Genomic DNA, 13,921 nt, shown 5'->3' with positions numbered 1-13,921 from the left:
CATCAATGTTTATAGCAGGTAAATTCACAATTGCCAAACTATGGAACCAACCTAGATGCCCTTCAACAGATGAATGGGTAAAGAAAATGTGATATATATATATATGTATATACATTGCATACACACACACACACATACATATGTATATATAATGGAATATTACTCAGCTTTAAGGAAGAATGAAATTATGGCTTTTGCTGGTAAATAGATGGAGTTGGAGAATACCATGATGCTAAGAGAAATAAACCAAACCCAAAGAACTAAAGGTTGAATGTTTTCTCTGATATGTAGATGCTAATTTAAATTCACAATGGGGTCGGGGGCACTAGGCAAGAATAGAGTTAGTTTAGATTAGGTAGAGGAGAGTGAAGGGAGGGGAAGGGGCATGGAGGTAGGAAGGATAGTAGAGTAAAACAGACATTATTACCTCATGTACATATATGACTACATAACTGATGTGATCCTATAATATGTAAAATCATATTGTATATGATTTTATATATATAATTTATGTAAGATTATCAAAATGCATAAATTCATTCTACTGTCATGTATAACTAATTAGAACACAAAAAAAATTAAATTTAAACAAAAGGGCCAGGGATGTGGCTCAATGGTTAAATGCCCCAGGGTTCAATTCCAGGATTCAAAAATATAAAAAAATCAAATCAAATCAAATAAACAAAAACAACCTATATAATTCCAGACAAAAATTGCATCTCCTCATCTCCTTTCTCTTTCTTGTTTTTCATTTTCCCCTTCTTCTTCTTCTTCTCCTTCTCCTTCTCCTTCTCCTTCTCCTTCTTCGTGTGTGTGTGTGTGTGTGTGTGTGTGTGTGTGTGTGGTTTTGGGCTTATGCCACCCCAGGTCTGGGCCTAGTAGGCAAGTATTTACCATTGAGCTACACCTCTGGCCCAAAATAGGTATTTGAAAATCCCAAAGAGAAGATCATAATGAATAAATTCTGGAAACAATTTTTTTTTCATATGTAGAGCTAAATATGTAAAGGTTCATTGCCTTCACCTCTGTGGAAGTCATTATATATTGTATTAGTGCAAAAAAAGTAATGGAAAGTACAGAAGAGCAGTAGAAAGAAAAGTTCTATCATTTATAAATAATTGAACTGTAGAATGTCAGATTAATTATAATTGAAAATAAAATTCAGAATTATTTATGGATAAAAATTATGTGTGTGTGTTTGTGTATATTGTGTATCATCAATCATCACTTAGGAAATACAGAATACATTTATAAGACAAAAATAAAATGGCCACAGAATATAAGACAAAAATAATGTATTTGGAACCAATCTAATTCAATATGTGTAATCATTTTATGAAAATAAAAATAATATGCCCACATAGATAATTTTCACCTTGAATATTTCATCTTGAAAACTCTTACATGTGAATGATATATATATATATATATGTATATATACATGTGTATATATAATTTCAGAAAGGAAAATCAAAAATAGAAACAGTTACAACAATACACAGGAGGAAAAAGAAGAAATATTAACATCCTATGTCAGTGAACTAAATACTACTTCCCATTACAGTACTTGTTCAGATGTTTCCAGAGGTTACTGGTCCCAAAAAGTATCTGTGGGAAGAAGAAAATACATTCTTAATAAAAATTTGCAAGCAGCTATGTTAAGTATTTCCTCAAGAAAGAACAAAATATAGAAAAGGAATAACTGCATTACTCATGGAATTAGATATTGTGAATTCTTTCTTTGCTTATGTCACACATTTGCTGCCAAACTGAAAATTGCTTTCTCTGTAATAATCTTTAGTTCTTAGAAGTCTATTTATACATCAGATTCAGACTTCGAATAAGAGTGAACTACTTGTAATGTCTCTTACATAAATCTTATAATTAGCTGTAAATCTATCGCAGTAATTCAGTTTCTGATTCATGCTCACATGGGCTTTACTAAGAAAGGTACACAAATGATTAAAATATTTAGTAGACAGGATCTATGCCCATAGAAGAAATATCTGAGGGAATTCAGGGAAGGGAATAGTTCTAGGGGAGGTTGCACAGGGTAACTGCAGGTTGACAGTATGAATGTTCCTCTAGAGTATTCAACACATTCTTTCAGGAAAGTCAATTGCCTAACTTCCCAAGTTGTCTCCTGTGGGCAAAGAGGTAACTTCAGTTTCTACTTGAAATGAGTTCTTTCCCTATGCCAGTGTGTCATTTTTCAGTTAGATTCCATCAGTCCAAAAATACTCAGTTATGGAAGAATACAATTCATTGACTTAAAAACACTGCTACTTCATCTCCCAATTAATCATGTCCTTACCTTTCCTCTGTGTAGATCACATCCATGACTCTCTGCCTAGCACCCAACTCAAGTGCATCTAACCAACCATCTGCTTCATCCAGAATGCTAAGCAGCACTACTGAAGTTTAGAGCCATTATAATTAAAACTGAATTCTATGAAAGCTCACCCCTCAACTCTTAGAACTTGACTTAATATTTCCATGATTAAAAAATATAAGGTCATTAATGATATACCACATGGGTGTCTTATCCTAATATTTAGAAATAAAATGCAGTTTGACATGGTCAGCATCTACCTGTCCTCTTTTTCAAACACAACTTTTCCAGCTCTGTTCTTACCCCTTGCACTCAGATTCCAAACAAGCCCTTTAGGATCCCATACAAGCCCTTTATTATTTCTCATTCCCCTCTGTTTTTAGCTTTGCCCTATCTTTTTTGAAGCTTAACATTATGTTAAATATCATCTTTTTAAAGGAACAAAAGGAATTCACATTGTGAAACAAGTTTGCCTTTCTGGCTATTGTTGAAGATCTCTTTTCATGGTTTGCTTATCATAATGTTCCCAGATCATAGCATAGTAACTGGTACTAGAAAATTATTTTCTGAATGTGCATTATTGATTCTTTCTTCAGAAACAAGCTTCCTTATATACTCCTCTGCTTTTGCTGACCTCACTTCTTGTTTTCCCACTAACTCCCATTTAATAATCTCATTATCTTCTCTAACCAGAATATTTTCCTTCTCCTTTGTCATCATACTGAATAGCAACACATGTGCCCTCCCCAATTTTCTTTTCCTTTGTGACCCTCATTATAGTTATCTTACATCAAGGCTAAACTACTTCTTTGTATTTTTTATACATATCTTTCCATTTCCAAATAATACATTCTATGTCTCTATGCTTTTTCACCAGTGTTACTGCAAATTGTCTTGACTCTTCTTGTATCTTGTTAGCCTTATTCTGTTAATCTTAATGCTGCTATCAGAATAAAACTGCAAGAAAATCATTCTGAATCAATAGTTACATGGTTCAATAGGTCTAACAATGACACCAAAGCTTATTAGCATGTTGTATAAAATTGTTTAAATATATATCCACATTCCTTTTTCATTTTAATTGATTTGAATTATTATGATCTTCATTTGTGATGATTACCTGAATGAACAATCCTCTCTGCTCTGCCCTTTTACTTAGTTTGGAATAAATGTTTATCATTTTTAACCAAGAAAACAACTAATCTATTACTCTGGTAAAGTACAAAGGGAACTTTTCCTTGTATTATCATTTTTTCTTCTTCACTCTGACTAGTAAGAATTTTAATCTATAATTTGTGCTCTCCCTTTATATAAAAGTAGGTGGGAAAAAATTCATTTTGGTTTATGATTAAATGAAAAAGTAACTATATTTTTGGTTACAAATAGTATCTGCAAGGACTTGGAGATTGCATAAGTAGTTCATGCATCAAGATTATATAGAAGAGAAGAATGGAAAAGTCAGATAAAACTGCATTGTGCATTAAGAAAAAACTTGCTAAGATTTTGTTAATATAAGACTATAATGAGGAACAATGAATCTGATTCATTGAGATTCTAACTGGAAGTGTAAGGGAAGAAACATGGAGAAAGATCATGAGGAAGATTGAAGCACAAGTTTCTAAGCAAGAAGGGTAGGTGAATTCGGAGGCTGAGTACGAAGGATGCAGTTTGACATAGTCAGCATCTACCTGTCCTCTTTTTCAAGCACAACTTTTCCAGCTCTGTTCTTACCCCTTGCACTCAGATCCCATGCAAGCCCTTTAGAAGTTCCAGAGGACATATGTAAGGACATCTGTAATCAGGAGTGGGATTGGATAGGATGTCATACAAACAGGAGGTAAAGCTCTGTGTGCTTGTCCTTCTCCTGATGGTGACTGCGACACCTGGAGATAAAGAACATACTGTTATTACTTCTACTTGTCCAAAGGCAATAGGGAAGGTGAGCCTGGGACCAATGTGCCAAAGGAATGCTGACCTGACAAGAACAACTCATTGGAAAAGTTTGGGGGCTTACCGTTTCAGAGGTCTCAGCACATAGACAGCCGACTCCATTCTTCTGGGCTTAAGGTGAGGCAGAACATCATGAAAGAAGATTGTGGTGGAGGAAAGAAGCTCAAGACATGATGATCAAAAAGCAAAGTGACAGATGCTCTCAACAAGGACAAAATACATACCCCAAAGTTACACCCCCAAGTACCCACCTCCTCCAGCCACATCCATCCCTACCAGGGGATTAATTGTTAAACTTCTTATAACCCAATCATTTCATCTCTAAATCTTCTTGAATTTTTTCACATATGAGCTTTTGGGGGACACCTCACATCTCAGCCATACCAGAATCCTTCCTAGGAGCACTCACAGTTAAGACATCTCATTGCAAGTATTGACATTATAAACCTAAATCTGGACAATGAAAATCATGGATTTCTTTCCACCTGTCATGACCCCAAACATTCCATGTAACCAGTGTAAGCCTTACCTAATGAACACATAATGCCTATGCTAGACAATTACTAAAATACTTTCTAAAAATTATATTGTGAAGAATATTTTGAGGAGCTGAGGATGTTAGTCAGTTGTTGAGCACTTGCATAGCATGTATGAGGCTATTGGTTTGATCTCCAGCACTGTGAAAACAAAAGAGAAAAAAATTTTGAAAATTTGTGATACACAGTGTTTGCCAAAATAACACCAAATGTCTTTAAACTGTTTATTATAATAAAAAATGACTTACACGTACTGAACACTTAAAAGTACATGAGCACAGATATGGAAAGAAATATTTCATTCAGCAATTGAATAAATGTATAAATAAGTTTGGGTGTAGAATTTAAATTCAGAAATTTTAGTACTATATCATGATTTCTTAACACTGTGATTCACTACCTATATGAGAGAAAAATACTACATCCCCCCAAAATGAAATTAAATTAAAGGGGAAGAAATGTACAGATTTTAGCTTTGCCTGTTTGCAAGTTACAAATTTCAGTTAAATATTTATCATATTAAGCAAAATTCATCACTCAACATACCAAATAAAGGTCTAATATTATGATTACATTAACCTAAAAAAGAAAAAAAATTAACAACTTTTCTTGTTTTTATAAATTATGTAAATTGCCATAAAAGCATGGTGATATGTGGTTGAATGTATTGAAAGCAATTATTTGAGACAATGGAATCCTTGGTACATATTGAATTTTATCTTGCTTACACTCACCAATTTGTGGTCTCTTTAAGGACTGTTATTCTAATTCACATTTTTCTCAACACTTTAAAAAGAAATATTAATGCCTGCAGAAGCCTGCCAAGAATGATATCCAGGAAGGTGATCCCTACAGCGGTTTATTACATCTCAGTCTTCTTTTCTTCTATTAATATTCTTCAGTCTTTTTAGTCTTCAAATACTTTTTTAGGGTTATTATGCTTCACCTTAAGGAATAAATGCATCTAAGAAAAACTGACTGCAAAGCAAATGTCTTCCAAAAATTTTTCCTTCTTTTAATCAGTTCTTAAGTTGAGATGAAGGTGACTTCCAAGGGAAATGGGATATATTTTGAAGACAGGTTTTTAAGTGAATAGCTCTCAGACTTTGAGATTTTATAAAAGATTAAACTTTCCAAAAGAATTTACAGTTACCAACATAGAATTGCATTAAAGTTGTTCTTAAGAAAATGCATATCGGATAACCTGTATAATGTTTAAATAATAAATACAAGAAACATTAAAATTAACAAAAGGAAAAATACCTTTCCACTAATACATGAGATTAGATCATCTCCAGTTAATATCTTACTCAGGAACAATTAAGAAACTCAAGTTTTCATCTGAGTTCTTGATCTTTTGTCATGGGTTAACAGTGCTCTATGTTACTTAGGAAATACTACTTTGTAATATGTATGACCACTAAATAAAACAGTTTTCCAACGTATAGCTCTTTCTATCATTGTTCCTGTCCTTATTTCCCCTTACATTACTGATCTATAAAATTAAAAATTTGTGCAGAATACAAAAGTATCTTTATTCTACATTTATATACCCTACGCTTTATTCTGCTTTTAAACTTTTGTCTAGTTGTTGTACTAATAGAGTTGACAAACATTTTTTCACTTAAGCCACACCTTTTAAATCTAATTTATGAATTATAATTTAAATAAAATTTAGATTAATGCATCTGACTTCTATAACAAAGTAATTTTTATTAAAATTAAATCATTTAAAAATTATATAAAATACTTAACTTTCAAGACATGGACATTATTATTGTCCTTACAAAAAAACAATGGTTCTCAAATATGTAGTCCAGAAAACTGTATGAATTGGAGATATGTCTCCATATAATTTTTGTTCACCTGCTACCTTCATTTGAGAATTTCCTTAAAAGAAAATGATTGTGAAAACTTCTGTTTGATTTTCATAATTTAAATTTTAATCCTCTGTGCGTCACAATATTAAAGAATTCTAACTTTCTGTTGTTCATTGACTCTCTTTTCTGGTGATATTTTGTGATATTATGATTTTAAGAAATAAGATTTAATGACCAGTTTGTCATTTTTGTTTAATATACATTTATCTATAGAACAAAAATTAAGGATGCAGAATATTTTGTAGTATGCTGTACCCTTGTGGTGTATAAAGTAGAGCTCTCTACATGAAAGCACATGCTATTTCTATAAAGCCTTGGAAAATGCCATTACTATTCACTTGCTAAAAATTATAAATAAGGTAATTGATTTCTAGTAACTTGAAGAAAGAATATAAGCTCTTAGTGTTTTTCAGGAAGCACAAAACTAGAGACAAATTTTTGAGCTGCTGAAATTGAAAGGCATAATTTCATGAGAAATAAGAAGGTCTCAGGAATCAATACCAGGATTCAAGCACTTAGACAAATATTGGACAACATGAAGCACAGATGGAAGTATTGAATAATTATTAAATTTGAGTTACAGGAATTTGAAATGCACCTGGAAATATGAAATCCTCCTTGAATTAAGCCATGAGTGACATCAAGAATAAAAGTTCACTGATATATTCCCCCTTCTTGAACAATACACTTTTAAAATTCTGCCTAGTGTGTTTGTGAAGAATTCTAAGCCAGTGGTTCTCAAACAGGGTGTTGGTTTCTCTTAGGTGGCATATGACAATGTGTGAAAATGCTTTTAGTGGGGAGGGGATGCTACTAGCACATGTATGGCATCTACATTTACAGCTTACAGTGACAGGGCACCATAACAAAGTACTATTAAAGTCAGTAGCCCCAAGAATGAGAAATCATGCCCTAAACATTATACCCACCATTACCAAATACATAAACAGTCATCCTTGGAACAACTCATTTAATCTATAAATAGAAAGAAATTTGCTATGCTAATTTTTACTTTTTTTCTTGAGTTTCTTTTTAGAGGTTTATTACATTATACCTATTTTACAACAAATATATATGTATACATTTATATATATATATATAAATATATTTATATTAGAAATATATTTGTATTTATAAAAAGGTTAATTTCCATTTTAAAGTAGACTTGAAATAAATTTTACTAGAATAAAACTCCAAGTCCATTCATTTTTAAGGCAAATAATAATCTTCAGTTAAGTGGGATGGACCAGTAGTATTCAGATTTCATTTAAGGGAGTCTTGCAAACTGTGCTCTTTCCTGTTTTGCTTTCATAATTAGCACATTATTGAAATACATTTACGTTTTGGAGGGTACCTGTTGCACCTTCCATTTTATTGTCAATATTTGTTTATTGTATGAACCTATCACAATTAGTCTACCTCATCTCTTAATGATTGTTGTTTTCCACTTGGGTCTATAGAACAGAACTTATATGAACATTCTTGCAACTATCTTTACAAGGGCACATCCTTTTGATTCTCTTCAGGAAATGCCAAGGAGGAGAATTGGTAGCTATACTGTAAACATATTTTTAATCTGATAATAAGTTATCTAATTGTTTTAAAGTGTGACTGTGCTATTTTTCATTTCACCCTCAATGCATAAGAGTTTTGGTTGCTTTATATCCTTCCAATGAGTCATATTAATGTATGTACAGTGTTATCTAATTGTATTAATTTGCTTTCCCTAATGATCAATAATTTGAGTATATCTTGTCAAGTGCTTATAAGCCATTTTTAGGATTATCTACCTAACAGATACTCAGTTTAGTCTATTTTTAATAGTTTTTCTTAGTATTGAGCATTGAGTATATTTTAAAGATTCTTAATACAAATTACTTCTCAGACACTGATGAGGAAGATACATATTTTCAGTCCACTAACTTATTTACTTTCCTTAATGGTGTTGTTTTAGAGCTGAAGATTTTAATATTGATGACAACCAATTTAAATATTTTTCTATTATATTTGAAATTTTAAGTTTTTAAAAAATTTTTAATTTTAATAGTTGTATATGTTTTACAAGGTGCCATGTGTACATTTAACAAATGTACAAAATGTATAATGATTAGATTAACTACATATCCATCCCCTGAAATATCTTTATTTTCTTTGTGTCAAGAACATTAAAAATCCTCTTTTCTAGCTATCTTGAATTGTGCAATTAATTGTTAATTATATGTACGTACCATGTTTTACATGTCCCAAGAAATTTTTACCTAAAGTCAAGAATGTGTTCTATGTTAACGTCTAGAAATTTTATTTCAACTTGTGAAGGTAGGTGTGTGCCTGATATGGAAATAATTGCTGCATATTCTCTGAGATCACAATGAGGATTATATGAATTTTGACTTCTGGAGAAAATGTAGCATTCTTCATCAAGTGTGGATAGAATAGATATATAAGGTTGTCTTCTTAAATCATTTATTTTACATCATTGCTCTAATCTATTCTTAAAATAATACGATGCAGTCATCATAATATTTTCAAACTAAATTTTGAATTCAAGAACTTGTAAATTGTAAAACTTCATTTTGAAAATATTTTTAGCTATTCTGTATCTTTTGCAATCTGATATAAATTGTACAATACTTTGGGCATTATTTATGAAAAGTATATCCTGCTAACGATTTTATCTGGACTATTCCAAATAATTGATTAATTTTATAACCTTAATGTGTTGATAATTTTATTTTTCCAATTTTTAATACAAGTGCAGTCCTTGTTTTGGTCTTTTACAAAAAATGTCTATAGAAAAACTTTCTGGTTATTTATTTGTTTGAAAGGGGTTTTGTTTTGTTCAGAGTGTAGGTTGTCCAATAATTTGACCCATTTATCTAAAAATAATTTGTCTTTATTTTAATGTTTTATATGCACTGATTTTAAACTTTGTTTTAAAATTAAAAGCTGTGTTACACAGAAATACAATCCATTTCTTATATTGACCCTGTGTATTACAACTGTTATAAAGTGAATATTACTTTTAGTTGATATTTAATAACATCCCTTAACACTTCCAACATAATGAATCACACTGTCTATGAACAAACAGGATTTTCACTCTGCTTTGAAAAATTACACGACTTTTGTTTTCCCCATTTTATTGCACTAATATCTTCAGTACATAATAAGAGCAACTTTTATCCAACCTTTTTTAAATTAAACCCATTTCATCATAATACCTTATCCTTTGATATGCTGTCACATTAAATTTGCTAATATGTTGTTGAGTATGTTGCTTCTGTGCTTGTGATGTATACACATAAATAATTATCTTTCGGTGGTGCACTTTTTTGTGGTTTAACTTTTGTGTGATATTATCCCATAAAATGAGCTGGCAAGTACTGCTCTGCTTCTATTTCCTGAAAGCTTATGCATGACTTTAAGTATTGCATTCTTTAGTTTTTAATAGGTTTTACCTGCAAAGAAATGTATGTCTGGCCAGATTAGTCCCTGGGTTTAATCCTGAATGCCAAAAAAAAAAAAAAAAAAAAAAAAAAAAACGAGAAAAGAAATGAAATCTATGTTTGGAAATTTTTTTGGTAGATAAATTTTATTACAGATAAAGTTCAAGTAATATAGGTTTGAGGGATTTTCTAAATTTATTCTTGTTTTGTTGGAAATTTGCATTTTTCAAGGAATTTGTATATTTCATCAGAGTTTAACTTATCAACATTATTTTTAAATACTATGTCCTGGTCACCATTAGATCTAGACTATGTATCAAAGACCCTTTCCTATCTTTAACTCATTCTAGATCTGTAGTGATGTCCCTCTTTCATTTCAAGTATAGGTAAGCTTAATTTTTACCTGTTATGGTTTGGATGTTGAATTTTCCCTAGAAGTTCATCTGCTGAAGACTTGTTCCGCAACACAGCCATGTCCAGGGGTAGGGTTTTCAGAAAATGATTAAATAATGAGGACTATAACCTCATGAGTGGATTAATCCACATGATCTATTAATAATTTGAATGAATGACTGGAAGTGGAAACTCTAGGCAGATGGAACATGGTTAGAGGAATCAGGTCAGTTGGGGCAAGCCCTTCGGGACTCCTACATCTGATTTCTGTCGCATTCCTTTCTTATTTCTCTCCGTTTCTGTCTCATGGCTGCCATAAGTGTACATACCCTTGTGGCAGGATGCTTTGCCTCACCTCAGGCCCAAAGCAAAGGAGTCAGTGAAGCCAGTTGACTATGGGCTGAAACTCTGAAAACTTGAGCCAAAATAAATCTTTCCTCCTCTAGGTTGTTTTTTTTCAGGTATTTTCACAGAAAAAAAAAAAAAAAAAAGAAAGAAAAACTGAGTAACACATCATTCATTTTACTAATCCAGTTAAAAATTTGAGTCTTTCAAATTTCTTATATTTCATATTCATTGTTATTAATATTGTTTTTTGCTACATTATTTTTATTAACTTTGAATTCTCTTCCTATTTAAAGATGAAAATCCCTGTGGTATAATTTTCCTTTAGTCTAAAAGCTTTCTTTTAATATTTCTCATCATTCCAATCTTTTCACCACAAATTATTTGATCTTTGCCTTCATTTTCATTTTCTGTATTTCACTGGATATAGAATGTTACACTCATGTTTCTTTCAACAGCTCAAAAATTGTATTCCACCACCTTCTGATTGACTTGTTTCTTCTCTAATGCAATGACTTTTTGTTTGTTATGTGTACTTTCAATTGTCTTCTCATTATTACTTTTTTAAGTAACTTAATGATGACTCTTAATGTGGTTTTCTTTAATTTTAAAATACATGAAATGTTTAAGCTTCAGTGTTTAAGATTGAATCCTTTAGTTAACATTCTTTATTAAATTCATCTATTTTAGTGTCATTTCTTCCATTAATTTTCTGTACCCTTGTATTTGCCTGGGTCAAGTTAAACTGCTTTATTTATTTATTTATTTATTTTCTCTCGTAGTTCACTGAAGCTCTGGTAAGTCTATTGAAATATTTTTGTGCACTTCCTTTACATTTTTTTTTACATTATCTTCATCTTTCCCTATATTTAGCTTTATAAGGCCTAATATTCTATTAACACACACATTGTTTTTTTTTTACTTAAGATATTTCATTGTTCAATTCTAAACTTTTTAAGTTCTTGTAAAGTAATTTGATAATTTTTCTACACTAAAATATGTTTAATCAGTTCAGGTCATTTCATCATAGGTCCAATTTTCCTAAATGTTGGCAGGTCTAAGTATTGTTTGGAATTCAGAGCGAATATGGGGAATATCATGATGTTGAGCACATAGTTTTTCTTGTCTTTCTTTAAAAATGTTTTGTTCTTCAGAAAACATCCTCATAAATCAGTTTATATTAAACATTCTTACTTTAGGACTAGACTGGGGATTTTACTCTAGGGCATTTTTAGCCTTACTGCACAGAACCGGCCTCTCTGGTGTTCTTTGGAATGTGTTATATATTCAATGAGGTTCTTCTTTCTGGGTAGTCAACATTTGAATATCCTGAAATATTCAAATGTTGTACCCTGGTGGATCTTTCGCTTACAGCTCATTGGTCATTATGTATGTTCTAGTTGTTCCCTGAGGTGCTGATTGGATTCTCTTCCTATAGATGATTGGCTTTGCAGTCAGCCAGAGATTCAAAGTGATGCCTATGCAACTTTCTGGAGGTTTTCTCTGGAACTTTATGTTTAGCTCATTCTATTACTATGCCCTACAAATTTCAGCTGCTTCCTCCCCACTCCCCATACCCATGCCCCCTTCACTTCCCTGAGTCTTCTCACTCAAACAAGATTTCAGGATATGCTTAGCTCCTTCTTGACTCTAGTAGCATTAGTTCATTTCACATGGAAGGCGAGGTGGTCATGGGCTTACCTTGTTTTTCTCTCTCACTTAATAGTCCTGCTCTAAAGCACCAGTACAATTTCTCAAGAAGTTTCATACATTTTGACCAATTTTCTAAGCATTTCTTTATTTTATGACAGTCTGGCTTTGGTTAATATATCATTAACTGAACTATCAGTTAATCTGTCATTAGAGTTGAATTCCAGGACATATAATTTAAAGCAAGAAGAAGGATCTATGGTCATCCGATCTAGAAGCTGTGCTAAATTATTTAAAGATATTGTCTTATTTTACCCTGAAAACACCCTAGGAGATTCTATTATCCCTATTTCTTCAATAAAGGAGAAAAGAAAAAAGGAGTAAGACATACTGATAACTTGATGCTGGAAATTTTCAGAAAGGTTTATTTAGGATTAGATTAGGAGAAAAAAGAAATAAAAAGGGAACAAACAAAAAGTGTATAAGAATATTATTACATGGAATTTTACAAATACTTTTTTTTTTTTTTGAGCAGGGGGTTCAAAAATAGGAGTGATGTAAATCTTGGGTAATGTATGACACTTAAGTAACAGAAATTGCAGCACATCAGTTTAACAATGTATTGTACTGTTTAAGCAAGGGAAAACCACTAAGGATCTTTCCGGAACTACTCTGAATGACTTTGTGCACTAACATCTAGAGCTGCTCTGCAGTGGGGCAGGAAAATGTACATGCTCAACTCTGGCTTTCAGCATTGCTGCAATATGTTGTTTATTGACTGATTCATAAGGAATTCTGACAATAGTCATTTGAAAGACAGTTCTAAATTAGAAGTTTTCTATCTCTGGAGTACAAAGCCTCTGGCATTGCTATTTAGAATCAGAGAAACTGGCAATGTGGCCAACAGGTAATACTTTGAAAATAAATTATGTTATGATTGACTGGTAAAACATGCTGTGCTCAACCCATTAGAAAATCTAAATCCAGAGTGGACAAAATATTTGTTGCATTGTCATTCATTGATTCTAGATATTACAAAATAACAACAAAAGATATTTTAGCTATCAAAGGATGAGGAGAAATTAAATTCCTTCATGACATCTTACCTTGTCAAGGGATTTAAATATATCACTTGCAGTCATGTGGTAAACATAGATGCCAATTGAGCACAGCAGTCATTAGAGAACCTGCTTTATTTGTGAAACTGAATGTTGTCCAGAACACTGGGTAAAATCTCAACTTTGCTACTCTCCTGGGTGTTTAACATGAAATGAGTTTCATTACCAATTCAGATAAGCATAAAAGATAGAGAATTTATTAGCTCTCTGGAGTGTTTATATCCAAAAAGATTCCTTAAAAGCTATGATGGTCAAGACATGACAAAAACAC

At 31.9% G+C, this 13,921-nt stretch overlaps 1 long non-coding RNA gene across 1 annotated transcript; it reads right to left on the bottom strand.

Moving 5' to 3' along the window:
• Positions 1-1,490: 1,490 nt before the first annotated feature.
• On the bottom strand, positions 1,491-4,949 carry LOC124994362 (uncharacterized). The gene is made up of 4 exons (XR_007110480.1): positions 4,812-4,949; positions 4,347-4,393; positions 4,064-4,215; positions 1,491-1,608 (listed from the first exon to the last, which is right to left on the bottom strand). It is a non-coding gene; the product is annotated as an uncharacterized LOC124994362 (long non-coding RNA).
• Between the last annotated feature and the right edge of the window lie 8,972 nt (positions 4,950-13,921).

This window comes from Sciurus carolinensis, chromosome 10, assembly GCF_902686445.1.
Source record: "Sciurus carolinensis chromosome 10, mSciCar1.2, whole genome shotgun sequence".
Taxonomy (NCBI): Eukaryota; Metazoa; Chordata; class Mammalia; order Rodentia; family Sciuridae; genus Sciurus; species Sciurus carolinensis.
Note: the sequence above shows the minus strand (reverse complement) of the source record. Positions and strands in the feature narration are given on the sequence as shown.